This window comes from Phacochoerus africanus, chromosome 3 (genome assembly GCF_016906955.1).
Source record: "Phacochoerus africanus isolate WHEZ1 chromosome 3, ROS_Pafr_v1, whole genome shotgun sequence".
NCBI classification, from domain to species: domain Eukaryota; kingdom Metazoa; phylum Chordata; class Mammalia; order Artiodactyla; family Suidae; genus Phacochoerus; species Phacochoerus africanus.
Genome location: NC_062546.1, coordinates 16,503,880 through 16,528,038, shown reverse-complemented (window position 1 = coordinate 16,528,038; position 24,159 = coordinate 16,503,880). Strand labels below are relative to the sequence as shown.

Sequence of the window (24,159 nt, the reverse complement as noted above, 5' to 3'; positions counted from 1 at the left end):
AAAATGAGTTAATATCTGAAGAGAAAGATACGTATGTGATATTGTGATTCTAACAGAGTTGGGTTAGTGCGTGAGGTCACCTGAGTTGCAGGAACGAGCTGAAACAAAGCTGGCAAAGTATCTTCGTATTCCACCCCCAGCCTAACAGGCTAATAGGCTGTGCTCACCAGGGCTCTATCCAAAACCTCCTTCCCATCCTCCCTGGCTGATGGCATCATCTGGTGGGGTTTTTTTGTTGTTGTTGTTGTTGTTGTTGTTTTCTTTACAGGGCCGCAATCGTGGCATATGGAAGTTCCCAGGCTGGGGTCAAATTGGAGCTTCAGGTGCCAGCCTGGACCACAGCCACAGCAACTCTGGATCCGAGCCACATCTTTGACCTACACCACAGCTTACAGCAACACCGGATCCTTAACCACTGAGCGAGGCTAGGGATCGAACCCACATCCTCATGGATACTAGTTGGGCTCGTTACCACTGAGCCGCAACCGGAGCTTTCCATCTGGTGTTTTTATAACTGCCATCTGTGTCCTACTGACTCCTCCATGCATATCCCCAACTTCTTCCCCTCTGCAGCTCTACGTGTCACCTTGGAGACAGATGCCACCAGATGTTACACAGCCATCCCCAACTCATCACCCCTCCTCTAACCCACACATGGCATTCCACCTTTTGGGTCTCTCTCTCTCCCCAGCAGCACCATTTCTCTGCCATCGTCTTTGTGCCCTTAGTATATAGAACAGTGCCTGGCACACCATGCTCGCTAAAGTGAGAGCGGCATTTAGAGTCTTTGTTTTAAACACAAGCTGATACATTATCCGATTCACCAAAAAACCAAATGGCTTCCTAGCAAATATCCAGAATGGCTAGTAAGTCACTCCTGGGGTCAACGCAACAAGCATGCTCCCACTGGGACCTTTGCACTGGCTGTTCCCTCTGCCTGGAACTCTTTCCCTCCCGATATCCTTAAGTCTTTGCTCGGTGAGGCCTCCCTGACAGCCCTATTTAAAATTACAATCTGCCTGTGTCCTCACCAGCACCTAGATATCATGGTCTACTTTTACTTTTGTTCTATTGTATTTTTCACCTTCTAACATAATTCATGTGATATTTATTTACTTATTGCTTTTCGTCCCCTGCTGGAAGGGAAGCTTCATGGGTACAGGGATCTTTCCTGTTTTGTTCTCTGATGAATCCCCAGCACCTGGGACAAGGCCTGGCACTTAGAGGTGAGTCAGAAACATTTGCTGATTGACTGGCTTGAACCTGTCCAGAAAGGCCATCTCACTGTGTGACCTTGGGCAACTCCCTTCCCTTCTTATGGCCTCAGTTGCCCTGTTAGTCAATGACGTGCTGGAGTCGAGGCTTTCTAAGGTCTGCTGGCCTCACTTTGAGACACCGGTCTTCTAGGAATCAGGGCATCATGACTCTGGAGGCAGAGAACAACGAGCCCACATGAGTCCGCACAGCCTGGTCCCTCCCAGCACAGGCTGCTCCAGATCAGGGTTCCGCTGCTACCCCACCCCCAGCCCTTTGTGCATGAAGAGCCCCCATCCAGGGGCCAGGGACAGCACAGGGGCTTGCTTACCCCCTCAACAGTCCTGTGAGGGGGTGCCACTCGGATGCTCATTTACAGGAGAGGAAGTTGGTGGCCTGAGAAATTAAGTGACTTGACTAAGGAAGCAGGATCCAAGTTCAAGTCTCTCTGATGCCCAAAACTCTGAGCCCACGGTTTTCAATCCTGGCTGCATATGAGAAACTAAAAATAAAATCCCTGGGCCTTACCACCTGAAATTCTGCTTTAATTTGGGGGAGGGTCTCTGGTGCTTCTAGCCCCTCAGGACAGCAGGTAGAACAGGGGTCAGAGGGACAGTAGCTCTGACCTCCCTTCAGTGACCAACCAGAACAAACCAGTGATCGTGGAACACCAACTATTAAAGGGCCAAAGAGGAACAGAGAGAGTTGGAGAGAGAGGAGAGCATTGGGCATGATCTCACAAAGGAAGGTGCAGATATGATCCCCTTTTCATAGGTGGATTAATGTTCAGAGAGGTTATGTGATTTGCCCAAAGTCACACAGCAAGGAAGGAGCAGAACTGGGGTTTGAACTGAAGTCTGATTCAAGCTGAGGAAGTGGGAAAATGGGATTCTGTGGCAAATGCAGAGACGAGGGAAAGAAGAGTGTGGTGCATAAAAAAAAATAAAGTAAAAATAAAAAAAGAATGTATATGTATATGTGTGACTGGGTCACCTTGCTGTACAGTAGAAAATTGACAGAACACTGTAAACCAGCTACGACCGAAAAATGAAAATCTTTAAAAAAGAAAAAAAAAGTGTGGTGCGAAGGACAGAAAAGTGAGGAGGCGGGAGATAGAAAACTATTATGTTCCATTTTGCAAACTCGTCCACATGAGGCCACGTTGCGTAGGAGGCCAGGGGACAGAAACATGGAGACAGAGATAAACTGGTTTTAAACATCATCGAAGCTGAGGAACCTTGGACACGCTACTTCTTCTGATTCTCAATTTCCTCACCTGGAAAGTGGGAAAATAATGTCTGCTTTCTGGCATTTTCGGGAAGATTAAAAAAAGGAGACAAGAGAAGATGGCAACGACCCAAATGTCCATCAACTGGGAAATGGATAAATTGTAGTCAGGCACACAAGGGAATACTAGTCAGCCGTAAAAAGTAGCAGGTTCCTGATACCCACCCCAAGATCTCAAAAACATCCCAGGGGAATGAAGCTGGGACCAAATCATAAGATTCCAATGACATGAAAGCCTGGAAAGAACTAACCTATGGTGACAGAAAGCAGATCCAAGGTTACCAGAGGGTAACTGCTAGGGGGGATCCACTACACAGCAGCACGAGGGAACTTTCCGGGTGGATAGAAATGCTCTATACCCGGACTGTGCTGGTGGTTATACAGGTGTAGACATTTATCAAGACTGTATGCCTAAAATGTATTTTATTGCATGGAAATAAAGTTGCAAAGTTGATAAAGAATTTGCCATAAATAAACTTTTAAGGAGGAGTTCCCGTCATGGCTCAGTGGTTAACGATCCCGATTAGCATCCATGAGGATGCGAGTTCGATCCCTGGCCTTGCTCAGTGGGCTAAGGATCCGGGGTTGCCATGAGCTGTGGTGTAGGTGGCAGACGCTGCTCAGATCCCAGCTTGCTGCGGCTCTGGCGTAGGCTGGTGGCTACAGCTCTGATTGGACCCCTAGTCTGGGAACTTCCGTATGCCACGGGAGCAACCCTAAAATACAAAATAAATAAATAGATAAATACACAAACTTTTAAGGGGAAAAAGAAAAAGAAAAAGAAACCTCAACCAGCACAGTGGCTTGCAAACATCCTTCAGGAAATCCGATCAGCTCTACTTTCTATGTGAACCTAGACTCTTGCCCCTTCTCCCCACCCGCACTGCTACTAGGTGGTAATTGGAGCCACCATCATCTCTCACCCAGACTGTCCCGGTGGCTGCTTTCGCCCTTGTTCTCCTCCATCTGTTCTTAACACACCAATCAGAGGAGTTCTGTTCGCATGTAACACATCAGATCACGACACTGCTCTGCCCCTTCTTCTTCGGAAGAAAAGCGCAAGTCGTTAGGGACCCACAAGACCCTTTCTGCTCTCTCCCATCACTCCTCTGTCCTCACCTCCTCCCATTCTCCCCTTTCCCTCATTTCGCTTTAGCCACAGAGGCTCCTTGCTGTTCCTCCCACACACTAGCCACGCCCCTGCCTCAGGGTCTCTGCATCTGCTGTTCCCTTTGCCTAGAATATTCTTCCTCCAGGTATCTGCCTGGCTCGCTCCCTCACCATCTTCATGCCTTTACTCAAATGTCACCTGACCACCCGATTTAAAGTTATACCCCCCACCCAAGGTTTTTTTTTTTTTTTTTAATTTTATGGCCACACCCGCAGCACGTGGAAGATCCCAGGCCAGGGATTGAATCTAAGTCACAGCTGTGACCTACACAGATCCTTTAACCCACTGTGCCAGGCCAGGGATTAAACCTGCACCTCCTCAGCGACCCAAGCCCCTGCAATTGGATTCTTAACCCACTGTGCCACAGTAGGAACTCCCAAGTTTGGCTTTTTTTTTTTTATTTCCCTTCTTTGCTTTTTTCTTCATAGCATATCTAATATTATATATATTTTGCTTTTTTTGTTGTTGTTTATTGACCATCTCCCTTACTGCAAGCTCCATAAAGGCAGGGATTCCATTCTTTTTTGTTCACTGCTGCATCCGTAGTACTTAGAACCAAATAAGTACTCAATAAATACTTGTTAAATGAATGAGTAGTATGCTTTTTATAACTGGCTTCTTTCTGGTCTGCTGATCTGAAAACAGGTCTGCGAAAATGACCAGAGAGTTACTGAATAGTTCCTACAAGACTCACCATGATGACACAACTAATAAATGCACAGAGCCCAAAATCTCATCCACATCTAGCTGTGCACCTTCCAGAAGTCTCAGATGAAAGAAGAAAAAATATGAAAGGGGGAAATAGGCAAGAACAGAGCAGAGACGATGGTAAACCAGAGGAAAGAAAGAAGACAGCTGATCTCTGGAGTGCACGAGTTTGTGAAATTAAATCAACCAGTCTACCTTTAGCTTCACTTTGGCCCTGAGATGGGCTGACGTGGCCCCTTTAACCCCAAGAAAAACTGAGATCGCAACAGGAGAGCAGCTCTTGGCCTCCAGTTGGGGAGGAAACAGCCAGGCTATATTAGGAAACTTACAAGCAAGTGGAAGAGGCACAGACACCCAGGGGAGGCTGGGAGGGACAGAGCCCTGGGAAGGGGGAAAAAGCCAAGTGCTGGGCCATCCCCTGCCTGACTCTCTCTAAGACAAGACAGCTCTCTCTGGGGACAGGAAGAATGCATCCGAAGAGGGAGATAAGGACCCACCCACAGCATCTGGTGAGAGGGGCTATGTAAGGAAATGCCTCCTGTTACCCTCTGAGACGGTCCCCTCACTTGGACTTGTAGGCATTACAGGGCTTCCCACGCCTGCAGGGTAAGGACCAGGATTCTCAGCAGCCAACAAGACCCAAAAATCCTGACTCATCCTGAGCAGCTCTCAAGTCACACGCACCTTCCTACCCCAGGGCCTTTGCACATGCTTCCTCACCTCTTCTTGGCATGCTCTTCTCCTCTCTCCTCCCCTGGACAACTTCTACAGATAGTTCAAGCTTCAGCTTAATTCTGGCTTCATCCAAGATGATATCTTCAACCTACCCCCTGAGTACTGCCACATGATGTCATACAGCCCAGTACTTCTGGGCACTGTGTGCGATGCCAGCTAAATAATTATTATGATCCTTTGTTCTCCTTAAGCCTTTTCTACCAAGAGGGAAGAATCACCTCTAGCTTATTGGCTGTGATCTCAGCATCGATCCCAGTACCCAGGCCTCAGGAAGCCCTTGGTAAACACGTGATGAATCTGTGAGCATCTTCTGTTCTTCCAGGGGTAGGAACCACATCTTCCCTTTTCCCTCAGTGCTAGTAGGGACTGGTGGTGGCTGCCAGGTGCATTCATGTCTAAGTCCAGGAGTTCAAACTCTGGGAGTTCTTAGGATATTTATAAAAGGCTGGTGACAGCTGTGACCATGGTAAATGCTGTCCTCGTCTAGAGACCAGGCTCCTGAGTTTAATAATACCTGAATATCACCTTCTCCCTGAAGTTCCCCCTTCTGATTTATTATAAAGTAACCTGGGTTTTGTTTTCTTTGTTTTGGTTTGGTTTTGCTTTTTTATTTTTTAGGGCCGAACCTGTGGCATATGGAAGTTCCCTGGCTAGGGGTCGAATCAGAGCTACAGCTGCTGACCTACACCACAGCCACAGCAACGCCGGATCTAAGCCATGTCTGCAACCTGCACCACAGCCCACGGCAACACTGGATCCTTAACCCGCTGAGTGAGGCCAGGGATTGAACTCACATCTTCATGAATACCTGTCGGGCTCGTTGCCATTGAGCCACAATGGCAAAGTAACCTGGGTTTAACCTTAACTCTGACACGAGATTGTTCTAAAACATGCATAAGTTATTGAAGCGCAGTTAGTCTCAGTTGTCCTATGAAATGGAGGCAATGCCATGGACTTTGTATGGTTTTTCGTTTGTTCTTTGCATCGGCAAGTATTTGCCATGGACCCTGCATTCACTGGCAGCTACATAATTACGATTGTTTGTTCACCTTAAGCCTTTCCTACCAAGGCCAGGTGCTGGGCATGCCGTGTGAAGAAATAGATGTATCCCTGCCCACAAGGGGCTTGGAGTCTAGAGCCAGAGATAGACTGGATTTAATCAGTCATCACAGAGATAGACAGCTCCAGCAGTGTGTCCAGAGAGATGACAGTCCAAGCCTTGGGTGGCAGGGGAGGGTTGGTTGACCAAAGATTAAGTGAACTCTATGGGAGGCAGCTAGCACATAGCGAGTGCTCAGTAGGCTTGTGTTTTGGCAGGTCAGAGTCTTTGCTCAGAAGAGCTGGCCCAGAAAGGATTAACTGGGAAGATGAAGAGGAGCCAGAGAGGACAGAGGGAGAGAATGGGAGCAGCTGGGGTTTTCTGCCTAAGTCTGTGTGCTTGTGAGAAAGCAGGCTTGTGTCCTGGGATGTCCAGCTTTCGCTGGTTTAGGGACACCTCTTAGTCGGGGAGGCCTCGGAATTGCTGTCCTTGGGAGAAAGAACATGCGGCGGTCTGTCTGTTCATCAGTAAGACTTGCTTCTGTGTGCCCTAAGACACACAGGACAGAGTAGTTTCTGGAAGCTGTATCTATAGTATAAGATCCACTCCCGACTTAATTGATGTGGATACTGGAATTTTTTAAAGCTCTAAATGATTTTTTTTTTTTTTTTGGTCTTTTTAGGGCTGCACCTGCGGCATATGAAAGTTCACAGGCTAAGTATTTGTTGTTGTTGTTGGTGGTGGTTTTTTGTCCTTTAGCCTTTTCTAGGGCCGCTCCCACGGCACATGGAGGTTCCTAGGCTAGGAGTCAAATCGGAGCTGTTGCTGCCGGCCTACACCACAGCCACAGCAACACGGGATCCAAGCCTCACCTGCGACCTACACCGCAGCTCACGGCAACGCCATATCCTTAACCCACTGAGCAAGGCCAGGGATGGAACCCAAAACCTCATGGTTCTCAGCTGGATTCATTAACCACTGCGGGACGACGGGAACTCCCAGGCTACGTGTTGAATCGGAGCTGCAGCTGCTGGCCTACACCACAGCCACAGCAACAGTGGATCCTTAACCCACTGAGTGAGGCCAGGGATTGAACCCTTGTCCTCACAGATACTAGTCAGGTTTGTTACACTGAGCCATGACGGGAACTCCCAAGCACTAAATGATTCTAATGCACATCCTAGGGTGAGAGTTGTAAAAACTCTCTGTTGACCTCCAGTTAACCAGCATGCTCTATCCACTGTTCTAAAACCTGCTGACTGATGCCCTTGGCACCCTGAGGTGCCCGGCCGGTAGCCTACGCTCTAGCAAATCCATGCCTCTGTTCCCACGTGTGTTTATTTAAGACTGTTCCCAAACCTGTTTACTTCCATGGCACTCATTATTGAAATGTCATGATTTATTAATATTTGTTCTCTAAACCCATGGACGATGAGCATACAGAAAAAGAAAGTTTTACTTCTCTGAAAACAAGCTGGATGCTTTGGGATGTTCAGAAAAGAGAGTCCCTTTAAAGTCACCCTCACATTTGCTGTGAACAGGGTAACTATAAAAGATTGGAACAAAATTATTAAAATCTAGACATTTTCCACACTCAGTCTGCTTTGCGAGTGTCCTTAGGTTCTTGCTCTATTTTAAAGAAACTAACAGAAACTGGAAATTGTAGATGATATGTTTTGGGAATGCAAAGCAGAAACCCCATTGCCATCAAAAGATTAGTGAATGAAAAAGATTGAATATTTATACATTCTCTATATGCTATAAATTAAAATAAATTATAAGGTATGTGACGCATTTAAAAAATCTTTCTTTGTTCTCACTAACATTTTATTTATTTTTTATTTTTCTACTTTTTTTTTTAAGGTCACACCTGTGACATATGGAAGTCCCCAGGCTAGGGGTCAAATCAGAGCCGAAGCTGCCGCCTTACACCACAGCCACAACCGTGTCTGAGACCTACACCATAGCTCACAGCAATGCCAGCTCCTTAACCCACTGATAGAGGCCAGGGATCAAACCCGAATCCTCGTGGATACTAGTTGGATTCATTTCCATTGTGCCACAACGGGAACTCCCTGAACTTTTTATTATTTCTCAGGAAAGGGATGCTTGTGGCCTGAGCCCCTGGGGGCTCTTTCCTCCATCTGGCCTGGAGGAATTTCCCCAGCATGATTGGTGCTGGTCATTCAGTTCCCACCACAAGGTGCTAAAGTGGAGGCATAAAGATGTCCTCTGCTGTACAACCTAATAATCCACTAAGGCAGGATCTTCAAAAATGTATTTCTCAAAATGGTGTGAACTTATCATGGAAGAAAGAAAAACAATTCCGAAGTGAAGACAGTGTGAGATTAAATTCAATGAAAGTTTTCCTAACCGTGGGACTTGTGTCAGAACTCCTAAAATGCTCATAAGGACTGTGAATCTCTGTGAGGTGATGCTATTTAATAATAAGACCCTTCCTGCAGAACATCTGTCTGCATTAGTGTTCCATGGAACCCACTTTGGGAAACAACCTTAAGGCTCACATCCTTTTACCCTGGTGGGGTCAGGGGAGCAGGTGCTGTTCAGCTACCCTTGCTTGGTTGTTGCAATTGTCCTCATTGCTAATAGAGCCTCAATTTTGTCCCAGGATCCAGCATTCCTCCCATATAACTCAGAGAAAGGTCCCCCAGTCCAGGGGCACATCCTGATTGCTCTAAGCCAAGCATTCAAGTCTATCCACCATGCCAATGACTGGATTAGACATGAGCATGTGATGAAATCTGGAATTGAGACCCAAAAGTAAGTCAGCTAGAGGGGTGGGGCAAGGGAGACAAGAAAGAGTTCTTATAAAGAAATACGTGCAAAGAAACCTACCCTCTCTTTCTGCTGGATGTTGTTGCATATGGACATGATTCTTGGTGCTGCGGCAGCCATCTTGGGACCATGAGGAGAGCTAGCTAAGAACAAAACTGAACAAAACTTTGTGGATGGCAGAACAAAAAGGTGGCAGGAACCTGTGTTATTGCTTATACTCTTGAGCCTCCAAATTGACCAATCCTGAGACTTCCTTGCCTCTGGATTCTTGTTTGCATGAGATTAGAACTATTCCTGTGGTTTAAACCATGCAGTTCAATATGGTATCCACTAGATGTAGGTGATTACTGAGCACCAAAATTAAAAGATTTAGTGCCAAAAAAATGTAAAATATCTCACTAATAACTATATATCAATTGTATGTGGCAATGATAATGTTTTGGATAATGGGTTAAATAAAAGATGTGATTAAAAATAATTTCACCTTTTTAAATGTGGCTATTAGGATATTTTAAATTACATTTGGCGCCTACATTCTATTTCTATTGGAAAGTGCTAGTTTAAGTCATTTGGAGTGAGACTTCTCTTTACTTGCAGACAGAAAAAGAGTATCCTAAGAGATACAGGTATTAGCATTCTAATTTTCCAGCTGGGAAAATTAAAACTAAACACTTAAATAACTTGCTCATGATCACCCAAGCATCCTGACCAGTGCTTTCGCCTCTGCACCTCTAGGAATCTGAGAACATCCCTGACAAGTTAAAGGTTTGGAAGGTCTCACCCAAATCTCAGCTCTGAAGAAAGCATGACCATTTCAGAAACCCACAGGGAGTGTGGGAAACCCGGAGTCCACTTTCAGACAGAGGAGAGACCTGCGGGTCAGATCAGGGATTCTGCCTCCAAATACAGAATGGACACTGAGAACATCCTTCCCTCTGGCCAATGGCCGTTTCTAGGAAACTAAGGTCCAATGTCAGTGTCCCTAGGGGACTGAACAGAGCTGGAGAGAAAGGAATCTGGACTGGCTCCGCTCCAGGGTCCCCACTGCCCGTGGAAGTCCTTCCCTGATAGTCCAATATCTTCATGGACCTGGTCCCAGCTCGCCGTCTCAGTTTTGTCTCCCCAAATCCACTGAAGCCCACTTTCAAAGCCACCTCCTTCAGAATCCTACCCAGGCCACCTTCCTCCCTCCAAAATCTTATCACTTCTTACCACCTATGGCCACTCTCTTATCTCTATCCTGTCTATTTAGTCCAGCAGCCATCCCCGGTCCTTCTCCAAGTTCTGATATAGTCTTAGGTGTTGGCCCAAGATCTTTGATCAGGACCATGGAAGCATCGTCAACAGATTTCAGACAAGGTTTAAGATGGAGCGTAGCAGGTAGGGGAGTGAGCATCAGAGAATCCAGGGGTCATGGCTCTTGTCCCCAAATCAGCCCAGGTAAACCACGAATGCACAGGGCGATGAACACACATGCCCACACCGTAGACACCCACACAGATGCTCCTGAGTATAGGGGACCCAATCCTAGCTTAGTTCTAACCCACCTTGATAAAGACCATGGACCCTGTGTCCCAGAGAGAGCAGTCAAGCCTGAGACACCTTCGGGGCCAGCAAAGAATAATGGAAAATGCTTGGACTTTGGGAACAGACGTCTGCATATCTCTTTAAGCCCCTCAGCTTCCCTTTCTCTCCACCCCGCCCCCCCTAGTCCAGGCTGATTGACCGATTCTCCCTAGTTGAGTACAACAGCATCTTCCCTGGTCTCTGCCTCCCTGATACCCACTTCAGTCCACCCTTTGCTGCACCCTTAAAAAGTCACCTCCTTTTTAAGATGCAGTTCTGAGCAGGTTGCCCCACTTAAAACCCTGAGGTGGCTTCCCAGTACCTTGAGAGAGGACTGTCTTGGGTCTCTAGGAAATATATTCTGAGACTGAGATAGCATTTAGTGGGGGATGGAGGGGCGGGGCTCTTGGGACAAACATCTGTAAGATAGGAAGCAGGCTTCAATAAGAGGAAAAGGTTAAACAGTTGCAACCAAGGCGTCAGTGGATCCCATGGGGATCTTGGAGCGCCATGGCCCTTCAGAGTTGTCCAAAACTAAAGCAAGAAAGCTCGGTCCTTGCACCTGTCAACAAGCCATTAACTATGGGTTTCCCCCAGAAGAAGGAACCTCCCTTTGACAGAGGGCTATGCCCAGCTATGAGCCATCAGCTGCCAATACTCCTGGCAGCTGGGGGAATAAGGACCCTGTTCCTTCAGGGTGTCTGAGGGAGCCCAGTGGCATCTGCTGTAAGGATGAAATTCAGATTCCTCGTTGTGACCCATGACCTGGGCCCTGCCGACCCTCCGGCCTCATCTACCTCGCTCTCCCTCTCCCTCTCTGTGCTGCCACCTTTTCTTGAACACAGAGGTTCTGTTCCCACCTCCGAGCCTTTGCACCTGATAGTCCCTTTGTCTGGCCCAGTGTGGCAGGAGTGTCACCCATCCTTGAGATCTAAGCCTTAAGGCTGAGATCACTTCCTCAAGGAAGTCTTCTCTGACTACCAGACCAGACTAGGTTCGCCCCTTATCAGCTCATAAACCCTTCTACTTGCTCTTCTAGTTATTTATCCCGTGTTGTAATTAAATAACCATCTGAAGCTGGTCTATTGCGAGAACAGGGGCAGGGACCAAGACTGCCTTGCTCAGAGTTCCCTTGTGGCACAGTGCGTTAAGGATCCTGTGTTGTCACTGCAGCGGCTTGCGTTGCTGCTGTGCTGCAGGTTTGATCCCTGGACTGAGAACTTCCTCATGCCGCAGATGCAGCCCCCCCAAAAGGCAAAGACTGCCTTGCTCACCATGGCATCTCCAGCCCCCAGGGTGATGCCTGGCCCATAGAAGACAAACAGCAGATACTGTCACATGAGGGCATGCAGACGTGGCCCCGGACAAGTCCTCTTTGAGTCTTGTCTCCGCTCAGCAGAGGAAGCAAAGCAAGTTTCCTTGCAGGGCTGCTGTGAGTATTCAGAGAGTAGCAGAGACCTCAGACTCTCAACCAATGTTGGCTGCCTTCACTGCCTGGGGAAGGGTTGCGGGGTGACCCATCATGTGTGCCTGACATTGAGGAGTTTTCCCAAGAAACCCTAGTACTTTCAGTACTAAAACCAGGACAGTTCCCAGGCAAACCCAGAGGGTTGGTTGCCCTAAATCTGGATGAGAAGGCGAGAAGGGCATTTCCTATTAGCACACTGTTGGTGGTATACCCGTTTAAAAACTCTTTGGAAAAGCAAAGAGTTGGCCGGTTTCCATCATTTAAATATTCCCACTGTGGCCAGCGAAGCTACCAACAGTTGAACAGCCAGCTTGCAAAATTCCCGGACACTTATCAATGGGCTGTCATGCACCAGTCAGAGCTAGTGCCAGCGCCCTGTATCTAACACTGAAGGTCACGTTGCTGATATCTGCACATGCGAAACACGGTCACGGACAAACTTATCCTGGGGGTGAGAACCTTACAATCCCAAGAAGGGTGCAGCTGGGGTGGACCTTGAAGACCATCTAGTTCAAGGTAACAAGTCATCTGTTGCCTGGGCTACCTCTTCTCCATCCTGTGTCCACAGCAGACATTGCTAATCGATCATGATGCTGAATCCTACTATGGCGGCGCAGTCTCCCCTCACCACGTTTCCCTGCAGGCAGCCACAGTCAAGTACCTGGCGTTGCGTATGAGAAAAATCGACTTACCTCCAGGAAGTCATGGCTCAGCCCTCTCATTATGCAGGGGAGGAAGCTTAGGCACAGAGAGGTAGAGGGACCTGCCCAAGGCCACACAGCCAGGCAGTAGCTCAGCTGGGACTAAAGAACAGATCACTTGTCTTGCTTGCCCTTCCAATCCTGCCTTGCCTTGAAGAGCTGAATACCCCAGAGTGGGATAGAAGAAAGGGAGATGGTTTGGGATGTGAGCCTAGATTCTGGGGGCCTCTGCTTAGAGCCCCCAAATTCTTTTTGTACCCTGAAGGCTTCCTAGCATGTTGGCATATAAACATTGTTTATGTGCTGGAAGGAGGGCCCTTTTTAAAAAATTGCATATGCTCATTGCATGAAATGTAAAGAAAAAGAAGTATTTAAAAATAAAAACTCCTGTACTGTCTCAACAGGAGTTATCCCTGTTAACAATTTTGGTTCTTCTAGGACTTTTTCTACTTATTTAAAAGCCTATACAAAGCAGAAATAGACTAAACGATTAACCGTTCCCCACCCTACCACTCTCCCCTCCATGAGAACGCTGCCTCAAACACAGTATGCCCTCTGTAACTCTCTGTCCAGTGGCTCTTGTTCACTTAAAATGCCTTAGATTCCTTTCCATAGGAGTATAGGAAATCTATCTCTTTTTCTTTGTTTCCTCTCTTAAAATAATTTATTTATTTATTTATTTATTTATTGTCTTTTCAGGGCTGTACCTGCAGCATATGGAAGTTCCCAGGCTAGGGGTCGAATCCGAGCTATAGCTGTCGGCCTACACCTGAGCCACAGCAACTTGGGATCCAAGCCACGTTCAAGACCTACACCACAGCTCACAGCAACACTCCTTAGCCCACTGAGCAAGGCCAGGGATCAAACCTGCGTCCTCACGGATGCTAGTCGGGAGCCACTGAGCCATGACGGGAACTCCAAAAAACATTGTTTTTCACTGAAGTACAGTTCTGCCTCTGTCTTTTTAATGGTTATAGCATTTCGTGGCCTGGTCTAATGAATTCACCCCGTCCCTCTGGGTGAGAAAATCAAGGGCACATTCCATTTTCCCTGCAACAATCCCAAGGCCTTGTGCTTCTGGCTCAAAGTCCCCTCCCATGGCCCCTCGATGCCACCTCCCATCAAAGCGCCACTGTCTCCAGTTTCCCAGGATCACCCGTAGGGAAGAGCTGGCCGCATGTGTGACGAGCCCCGGGGATCAGGGTCAGGTTGCAGTGGGTATCTGACAAGTCACCACAGCCTGCAGGGTTCCACCACCCCCACACGTAGAGGCTGTTCCCCCAGCTTGCACAAGAAGCAGGGGATTAATCAAGTGACCCTGCTGGATGCTGACCATCCTGGGCCCTGGGGGGGAAGCATCTTTGCCAGGCCCTGGGTCAGCTTGGCAACACCAAGGCCCTTGGAAGCTGGAAATAATTGAGTGTGGGGGAGGCAAAAGGGATCGAGGGGAGAAGGCCTGGGTTCAGACCCTCCCACTGGGGGTTCTGGCCTCCCTGTCTGTGTGCAGGCTGTCCCCAACCCTCATGCCCACCTGGCATGTCTAACTGGCACCGCTCACCCTCGGTTTCCAACACAGAGCTCTTGACCTTCCCTCTTCAAACCCTCATCCCATCTCAGCTCAGAGCAACACCATCCCTTGTGGCTCAGGCCAAAGTCTTGGAAGCTTCCTCGGCTCCTCTTTCTCTCACTCTCCCCGTGCCATCTACCAGCCCAGCCTATCGGCTCTACCTTTGAAATAGCCCCAGAGTTCAACCCTTTGAGGGCTGAAGTTCAGAGGGTGGAGTTCAACCCTCTCTCCTCCTCTTGCTGTGACAGACGGTGGCCCAAGCCACCATCACATCTCACCTGTATCATTGCAAGGAACACAATGATTCATCTCCCTGCTTCTCCTCCTCCTGCACCGCCTCCTGGCCCCCAGTCTCTCAACACAGAAGCCAAAGGAACTCCTTTAAACAAAGTCAGACCAGCTCACTTTTATTGCCCCATTTTCTTGGGGTAAAAGCCAGATTCTTACAATGCCCTCCCAGGCTCTGCGTGAGCTTATCCCCTCTCTACACCTTCCTGGCAGAAATATAATATATGTCCTCTATATGTCCCACTGAGGGTCCTGATTGTCACGTTGTCCTGTCATCAATGATGTGAGACGTGATCGCTTTGTTAGATGGTATCCATAAAGGGTCCAAATTTAAATAAAAAACAAAAGGAAGAGGAGGTCCCGTCATGGCTCAGTGGTAACAAACCCGACTAATATCCACGAGGACCCGGGTTCGATCCCTGGCCTTATTCATCGGGTTAAAGGATTCCCGCATTGCTATGGCTGTGCCCTAGGCCGGCAGCTACAGCTCCTACTCGATCCCCAGCCTGGGAACTTCCATATGCTGCAGGTGCGGCCCTAAAAAGACAAAAAATAAGTAAACAAATCAAAGGAAGACAAACATTGTGCATGCCACACAGAGCAGGTCCTGTAGGCTGGGGACCACCTGCAGGCCTCACTGAGTGGCCCCCATTTACATGGTCCAGACAGTGGTCAGCAGCACCTGCTTGAATACTTCAGGAGCAAGGTGCTCACTCCTTGCCCGGAGTGGGGCGGGGGCAGGGGGGTTCTGGAGTTCCCACTGCCCCTGGATGCTCCTTGAGGATTTTTGCCAGTCAGGTCTGGGCCTGCAAAAGCTCAGCTCTGCAGGAGAAAGTCGGGGTCCCAGTCGTGACCAGGCCTAACACCTGCCTACTCGGAGGCTCCAGCTTGGGAAGAGAGAGAACAGGGCCAGCCTTGGTGCGTGGCAGGAAGCAAGCCTGTCTCTTTCCCTCCCTACCCTGCCCTCAACCAGGGCCCTCTGAATAGGAGACTGGACATGCCTCTCAAAGGTGTGGCTGCCAGAGCTGGCCCAGGGAACAGCTGCTGGGGACATAGTGTTAGCAGACCCTGGAAACAAGCCAGCTCGATGAATCCCAAGGGCCTAGCCTTGGACAGGGGCACGTCTGGGGAGCTTTGGCCAACTGGACACATGTATCCCAGAAAGCAAGGCCACAGAGAAGAGAGACTAATCACAGCCGCTTCCCGGTCTTACTGAGGGGCCCCCTGCTCCCCTGGGGTCCCAGATAAACACCAGGAAGCCGTGGTGACAGCAGCTTAGCCAGCTGTCATGCTGACCCCTGGCTGTGAACTGGGATGTGAGATTTTCAACATGAGGTTAAATTATGCTGATACTACATTTGAAACGGAGTCGTGCCCGACATGGGTTCCGTCTACACAGGCAGGACCCGAGGCAGAGCTAAGCAAATCAAAGGCTTGGCTTATTAAGTGCTCCAAAATCAAAAGCCCAAAATCAAAGCTAGATTTTGTGCTGAAATACTCTCCTCCAAACAGAGGCAGCTGTGGTTCAGGCTGTTCGGAATTAGTCTGGACTGTGAAGGAAACACAGAAGAGAGAATATATGTTTCATCATTTCTTCTGGGCCAGGCCCGCCCTGCTAAACCCTTTTCCTGGATGATCTCACTTTGTGTTTCAACCATATTTTGAGGGAGTTTTTATTATTATTATTATTATTATTATTAAATAAGGTGTCTTTATTTTAATTTATTTATTTTCTGAATTAGAATTCCTTTTAATCACCATTTCTTTCAACTGGCTATTTGCTACAGTTAAATTTCAGAATGGATGAGGATGAAATTATATAGGTTTTTTTTTTCCTTTTTTAAAAATCAAAATATAGTTGGTTTAGAATGTTGTGCCAATTTCTGTAGAGCAAATTGATCTGGTCATACATATATATATATACACGCCCTTTCTTTTTTTTCTTTTTTTGTCCTTTTTACCTTTTCTAGGGCCGCACCCACGGCATATGGAGGTTTCCAGGCTAGTAGTGGTCTAATCGGAGCTGTAGCCACCGGCCTACGCCAGAGCCACAGCAACGCGGGATCCGAGCTGCGTCTGCAACCTACACCACAGCTCAGGGCAACGCCAGACCCTTAACCTACTGAGCAAGGCCAGGGATCGAACCCGCAACCCCATGGTTCCTAGTCGGATTCGCCAACCACTGCACCACGAGGGGAACTCCAACATCCCCTTTCTTATGTTATCTTCCATCATGGTCTGTCCCGAGCCTGGATATAGTTCCCTGTGCTGTACAGCAGGACCTCCTTGCTTATCCACTCTAAATGCAATAGTTTGCATCTACTAACCCCAAACTCCCCATCCCTCCCCTTCCCTCCCCCTCCCTCCCCCTTGGAAACCTCAAGTCTGTTCTCCATGTCTGTGAGTCTGTTTCTGTTCTGTCGATAGGATCATCTGTGCCATATTTTAGATTCCACATACAAGTGATATCATAGTGCATTTGTCTTTCTCTTTCTGACCTAACTTCATTTACCATGATAATCTCTAGCTGCATCCATGTTGCTGCAAATAGCATATTTTATTCTTTTTTATAGCTGAGTAGTCCTCCATACTCCACTGTGTATATGTACCACATCTTTTTCTTTTTGCTTTATTTTTAGGGCCACACTCAAGGCACATGGAAGTGTTCCCAAGCTAGGGGTCAAATCAGAGCTATAGCTGCCGGCTTGCACCACAGCCACAACAATGCAGGATCTGAGCCTTGTGTGTGACCTACACTACAGCTCACAGCAACGCTGGATCTTTGACCCACTGATTGGAGTCAGGGATTGAACCCTCATCCTCATGGATCCTAGTCAGGTTCATTACGATTGAGCCATGACGGGAACTCCCTATACCACATCTTGTTAATCCATTCCTCTGTTGATGGACATTTAGTTTGTTTTCATGTCTTGGCTATTATGAATAGCACTGCTGTGAACATACAGGTACATGTATCATTTTGAATTGTGGGATTGCTGGATCATATTGCCATCCTTTTTTTTTTTTTTTTTTTGCCATTTATATTCAGTTTTCTGCGGCACCGCCATACTGTTCTCCATAGTGGTTGTATCAGTTTGCATTCCTACCAACAGTGTAGGAGGGTTTTTGAGGGAGATTTAGGGTTTTTTTGGTTTTGATTTTGTTTTCATTTTGTTTTGTCTTGTTTGGTCTTTTTAGGGCCGTACGCACTGCATATAGAAGTTCCCAGGCTAGGGGTTGAATCCGAGCTTCAGCTGCCAGCCTACGCCACAGCCACAGCAACACAGGATCCAACCTCATCCGTGACCTACACCACAGCTCACTGCAACGAGGGATCCTTAGCCTGCTGAGTGGGGCCAGGGATTGAACCTGTGCCCTCATGGATATAGTCGGATTCATCACCACTGAACCACAACAGGAACTCCATCTTGAGGGAGACATTTGACATCCCCAATGGGAAAAAGAGAATGGAAGATGAAAGAGGCCACATGATATGCCCACATTCATAGAATTAAGAAGCAGTACCTCTGGGATTTGGCCCCCAACCTGACCATGCTAAGCCCCACGTGCTTAAGTAACACATGTCTCCTTTAGTCCCTAAGCTTCTCTTAGGGCTTCTACCCTTGAGTTTAATAGCAATCCAGAAATTTCAAATTAAAGGACATTCCTTTTATATCTGAAAACCAAAACCAAAACAAAACAAAAAAAAAACAAAAAACCACAAAACACCAAAACTAAGAAATTAATAAGCAAGGTGAAAGGAATGAAAACTGAAATCCAAAAACAATTATATGTATATAACCTAGCCATGAACAATTAGAAAAATTAAATTTAAAATGTCATTTACAGGGAGTTCCCGTCATGGCTCAGTGGTAATGAACCTGACTAGTATCCATGAGGATTTGGGCTTGATCCCTGGCCTTGTTCAGTGGGTTAAGGATCCAGCATTGCCATGAGCTGTGGTGTAGGTCACAGGCGAGGCTCAGATCTGGCGTTGCTGTGGCTGTGGCAAAGCCAGGAGCTGCAGCTCCAATTCAGCCCCTAGCCAGGGACTTTCCATATGTGGATACAGCACTAAAAAAAAAAAAAAAAGACAAAAAAATGCCATTTACAATAGCATAAGAATATAAAATACTTGTTAATTTCACTCAAAAAATATACATAAAAGGATTCATGTCTTTATGTTCAAAACAAGGACACTTAAAATTCAGCCTGTTAACAACAACAACAACAACAACAACAAAAGACAAAAGACCAAAAAAAAAAAAAAATTCAGCCTGTGTATTAGGGCTTTTAATTTGGTTTAATGTGAGGTCATAATTTTTGCAGTTGTGGTGGTTTGTATGTATGTCTTCTGGCCACTGCACCTGAGGCTTGTGGAAGTTACAGGGCCAGGGATTGAACTCATGCCACAGCAGTGACCATGCCATATCTTTAACCCGCTGAGCCACATGGGAACTCCTGGGGTAGTTTGCTTTTTATCTCCTTTTAAAGGTGTTTAACTTTCTTAGAATCTGCTATATTAGACTTTTTAATTTGTTAAAATATTTTCATCTGAACAGGAGTTCCTGCTGTGGCACAGTGGAAACGAATCCGACAAAGAACCATGAGGTTGCGGGTTTGATCCCTGGCCTGGCTCAGAGGGTTAAGGTTCTGGCGTTGCCATGAGCTGTGGCATAGGTCGCAGACGCTGCTTGGATCTGGTGTTGCTGTGGCTGTGGTGTAGGTCAGCAGCTGAGCTCCGATTAGACCCCTAGCCTGGGAACCTCCATATGCCTCAGGTGTGACTCTAAAAAAAAAAAAAAAAAAATCCATCTGAAAAAATGAATTTATAATGAATAAGATGTATATGATTATAATGTGTTACATTAATAAATTATATTTTATTACTTATTGATATAAGTAGTATGTTAATGGAAATATTGGGTTGGTGTTTAAAGAAGGCTGAATTTAACTGTGTCACAAAGGGAGTGCATTTAAAAATTTCCAAATCTCTGTTAAATTCTTATAAACTATGCAAAAACCCTCAATGTTTTAAATGTTAAGTTCTAGTCTTATAAAAAGAACTTGAAACTTAAATCTACATAGCCAATAACATATAAGGAGGAGAAATGCTTCTCATTTAAAAAAACAAAAACAGAAACAAAAGATGTGCCAGTTATTGAGAACGCAAAAACACTGCTGAGTGAAATTAAAAGAACTAAATACATAGGTCTTGAGCATCACTGGTGGAGTGATGAGAGGACTGTGAAGAAGCCTAAATAGGGAGTTCCCTTGTGGCATGGTGGGTTAAGGATCTGGTGTTGTCACTGCAGTGGCTCGGGTCGCTGCAATGGCTCAAGAACTTCCACACGCCATGGGAAGAAGGAGAAGGAGAAGGAGAAGAAGAAGCCAAAATAACATAATACTGTACAATTCCTAGCACAGAGCCTAATATATAAAGACTAGCAAAAACTCCATAAATGGTAGAAACGGCTATTACTATTATCGCAGAGCTTGGCAGAAACTAGCAAAGACTCCACTGATGGTGGAGACATTTGTTGCTGCTGTCAAAGCCAACTTCACGGCCATTCAACCCCTGCCGTCACCCAGGACCCTGCGCTTAGAAGGGCTCCACACCTCATTGCTCTGTTGTCCCCATCTTGAAATTCTGAATGATTTTGAAGGGCCCCACATTTTCAGTTTGTACCATGTCCCCTAAATTGAGTAGCCAGTCTTGATTGTTTTTCACTATTGTCATTCATCAAAATATTTATAATATAAAATATTTGGAGTTCCCCTTGTGGCTCGGCAGAAATGAATCTTACTAGTATCCATGAGGACGCAGGTTTGATCCCTGGCCTCTCTCAGTGGGTTAAGGATCCGGCATTGCTGTGAGCTGTGATATAGGCCAGTGGCTACAGCTCTGACTTGACCCCTAGCCTGGGAACCTCCATATGCCTCAGGTTCGGCCCTAAAAAAAGACAACAAACAAAAATTTAATTATCACTTATGATGATCAAATTCTACCTCTGCCTTTTCTCAGCTAGAAGACCGTGAGAGAGAATGCTTAAATTTTCTGTTTCAGTTTCCTTGTCCATAAAATAGGGGTAATAAGAGTTTCCCCATCTGGTTGTTGTGAAAGTTTAAATAACTCAACATGTTAGGAGCCAAGATCAGCACCAGGCACAGCCGTTTGTCCTCCAAAAATGGTGCCATAATTATCACGAGCTGTATGAAAAGAAGTTAACCTTGGGCTTGGTTTTTCCCACTGTGCATTTTGGGGAGGGGGTTGGTGGGCTAGATCCGTGGTTCTGGAACAGATTTGAGCACCAGATTACTTGCAGAATCCTCTAGCTCTTGGAGGAAACAGCTCCCAGAAAAACACAGATAGTCCCTGTACACAGGCACACACCTTGCTTGCAGTTTGGGGCCATGTATGGGCATCTGAGGCCAAGGCTCAGGCCTAGGGCAAGGTCCTCGGAAAGCAAAGATCACTAGTAGCCCCTTTCTAGTCCTGGAGTCAGTGGGTCTCTGGGGTGGGAACCGCCAGGCAGCCACATGGCACATTACTTAGGGGTCAGCTGTGTGCTGGCTTTGGGCTTTAAGTCAGTAGCTATTTTTAGCTTTGCTATATATGGCCAGGGGAGGAATCCAGGTTATAGGGGTGGGGGGAAGGGTGCCAGGAGGCTTAGGACAGAGTCTGGGAGGTTGGAGCTCCTTTACCTTGACCACCAGAGAACTGGAGAGTTTAAGCCCAGCCAAAGCGACAGGGAGGGTCTGTGGATTTAGGAATGGCAGGGCTTTCCATGAAGATGTCAGGTCAAGTCACTTTACAACAGTGATATTCCAACTTTTTTGACCATGACCTGCAGTAAGAAAATATACTTGTGGAGTTCCCGTCGTGGCTCAGTGGTTAACGAATCCGACTAGGGACCATGAAGTTGTGGGTTCCATCCCTGGCCTCGCTCAGTGGGTTGGGGATCCAAGGTTGCTGTGGCTGTGGTGTAGGCCGGCGGCTGCAGTTCCAATTGGACCCCTAGCCTGGGAACCTCCATGTGCCACAGGTGCGGCCCTAAAAAGACCAAAAAAACAAAAACAAACAAACAAACAAAAATATATATATATATACTTGAGTCATGACCCGCACATAAACACAAACATTGTGATACACACACAATACATGTATCTCCAACTGAATGAACCTGTCAGGAAACAATACCTGATCTTATCTCTATGAAACACTTGGATAGGTTCTATTCTGTTCCATTCTGTTCTATTCTATTCTTTCATTTAAAAAAATGCAGGTCATGACCCACTCCATTTATTTTGCCACCTAGGAAAGGACCAACACCTCCAGTTTGGAAATCTACTCTTTTCTTTGGTCTGGGCAGCCAGACACCTGTAACATTGAACTGCCAGGTAAGGCAGGGAGCGGAGAAAAGGGGATAATAGTATCACTCGGATCACTACTTCTCAAAACTGGGGGTGAGATGGGAGTTTCAGCTTGATCTCCGCAGGACCACAAGCTTTGGACCACAGAGTCTTTGCACATTGGTCTCCCTTGGCCTCCATCCCTGTCACCTGGCTTCCTCCGAACTTCAGAGCTGGGCTTGCCACTGACTCCAGGAAGCCCTCCTGAATGCCTCAGTCTGCTTAGCTGCCAGCTTCTTGCTCCCTGAGTCCCCGGCACATCCCAGTGCAGCACCCAACACAATGTGTTAGAGTCTCTGGAAGGCAGGGACCTTTCCATCCCATTCATTTCGACACTCCCCCCCCCCCCACACACACCCCCAGTGTACTGTAGTGCTGGCTTCCTAATCATCACTCAATAAATATGTATTGAATAAATGAATGATAGTTAATAGTAATAAAGAGCCACTACACAATCACCCCATGAGACGTCTTAGGAGAGATGAGTATTAGTCCATTTTAGGGATGGAAGGAAACTAAGGCTCCAAGAGACTAAATAATGCGATAGGGGCAGGGTCATGATCCAGGGCTGCCAGACTCCCAGTGGTTCCTGATCACAGGATCTCATTCGCCCACATTCCCCTCAGCACTTACCCAGGAGGGGGCAAAGGGCAGGTCCTTAACAAACCCTGGGGGAACCGATGACAGGTTGATTAAAGAGATTTTCCGAAGCAGTGGCCACATCTAATTTTGGAGAGTTGCACTGGGGAGAGAGGACCTCTAAAGCTTCCAGGCTCCCAGATGTGGGACCCTCTTATTTTGGGCGAAGAGTCTGGACTTCTGACAAACCAGGGGGCAAGCCTCCCAATTACCAGGGCCCTGCAAATCTACATGACCCGGCCCACACCCGCAACCTGGCAGCCCGTTCCTCTCATTCACTGCATTCCCGCCGCCCTGGCACTCTTACTATTCCTCACATGGGCCAAGCCCAGTCCTGCCTCGGAGCCCTTGCACTGGCCATTCCCTCTGCCTGCGGTCTGCCCTCTCTAGCCCCCTTCACCCGACCCCCCAGGCCACCCCATCCAGCAGTAGATGGAGGATCTAGCCCCCATCACCCTCTTCCTTCTGGGCTATTTTTTCATAACCCTAGTAACTTCTGGAAATGGCACAGATCTCTGTTTTCCAGCTGAGCTCTGCCTTCTCCACCAGACAGGGCACTCCCAGAGGACTTTGCATGTTCACTGCCCCCGCCCCGGGACTCACTGTGGGATGGTGCCGGACACAGAGCTGATGCTTTACAAATGAATGAATGGGCTTCCCCTGTTTTAGACATCCTGGGACATCAGCCTGTAGTTCCCAGAAATGTGTGTCCCTGTGACTCACACATGGCCCTCAGCACACACACCCCTCAGTGTGCGGAGAGGGGAGAGGGAAGGAGGGAAGGAACTTTCAGCAAGAGCGTCCTACGCACCACTTTACATAGGTGACTGATGCCTGGCCAGCGCTGGGGGATTATCTCCGTTTCATAACTGGAGAATCTGAGGTTTGCTCTCTGCTCGTCCCCAGTGCCTAGCGCAGTGTCCAGCATAAGCAGCTGGTGAACTGAATTGCACTGACTTGCCGAGCTTCTACAAACAGCTCGAGGTCGCTGAAAACTTAGGAGACTTGGAACCAGATCTTGTCCAATTCCAGCCAGGGCTGTGTAGCCCCTCTTGTGCCACAGAAACACTGTTATCATCCAGAAGCAATCGGTAGCTCCGTCAAGAGTCCATCCTGCACCTGAGGCCACTAGCTCTCTACACACTTCACAATTTTCCCATCAAAATTTAGCTCAGATGTCACCTCCTCTAAAGCAGTCCCTGCCTTCCTCAATTCTGACGTCTCTTTTCTGCCACAGCACTGGGAATTCTGGTGTACGATTGTTTGTTTACAAGCCTATCTTTTGAATCCCTGGGCTGTACCTTATTCCTCTTTATATCCAACTCTTTTTACAATGCTGGTGGATAAGTGGTAATACAGAGACATGCACTGAACAAAAAAGGCCCTTGAATAGATGGATGGATGGATTGTTGGATGAATGAGTGGGTGGGTGGATGGATAGGTGGATGGATGGATGGAATGTGGGGGAATGGATGGATGAATGAATGGATGAACACTTCACAGTCTGTCGATTGAAAATAAATTTCA

At 47.3% G+C, this 24,159-nt stretch overlaps 1 protein-coding gene across 1 annotated transcript in view; it reads right to left on the bottom strand.

Annotated features, from left to right (window-relative positions):
* The window catches only part of JPH2 (junctophilin 2), a 74,704-nt gene that overhangs the window by 49,304 nt on the left and 1,241 nt on the right, over positions 1 to 24,159 (bottom strand). The gene's annotated exons all lie outside the window — the stretch shown is intronic.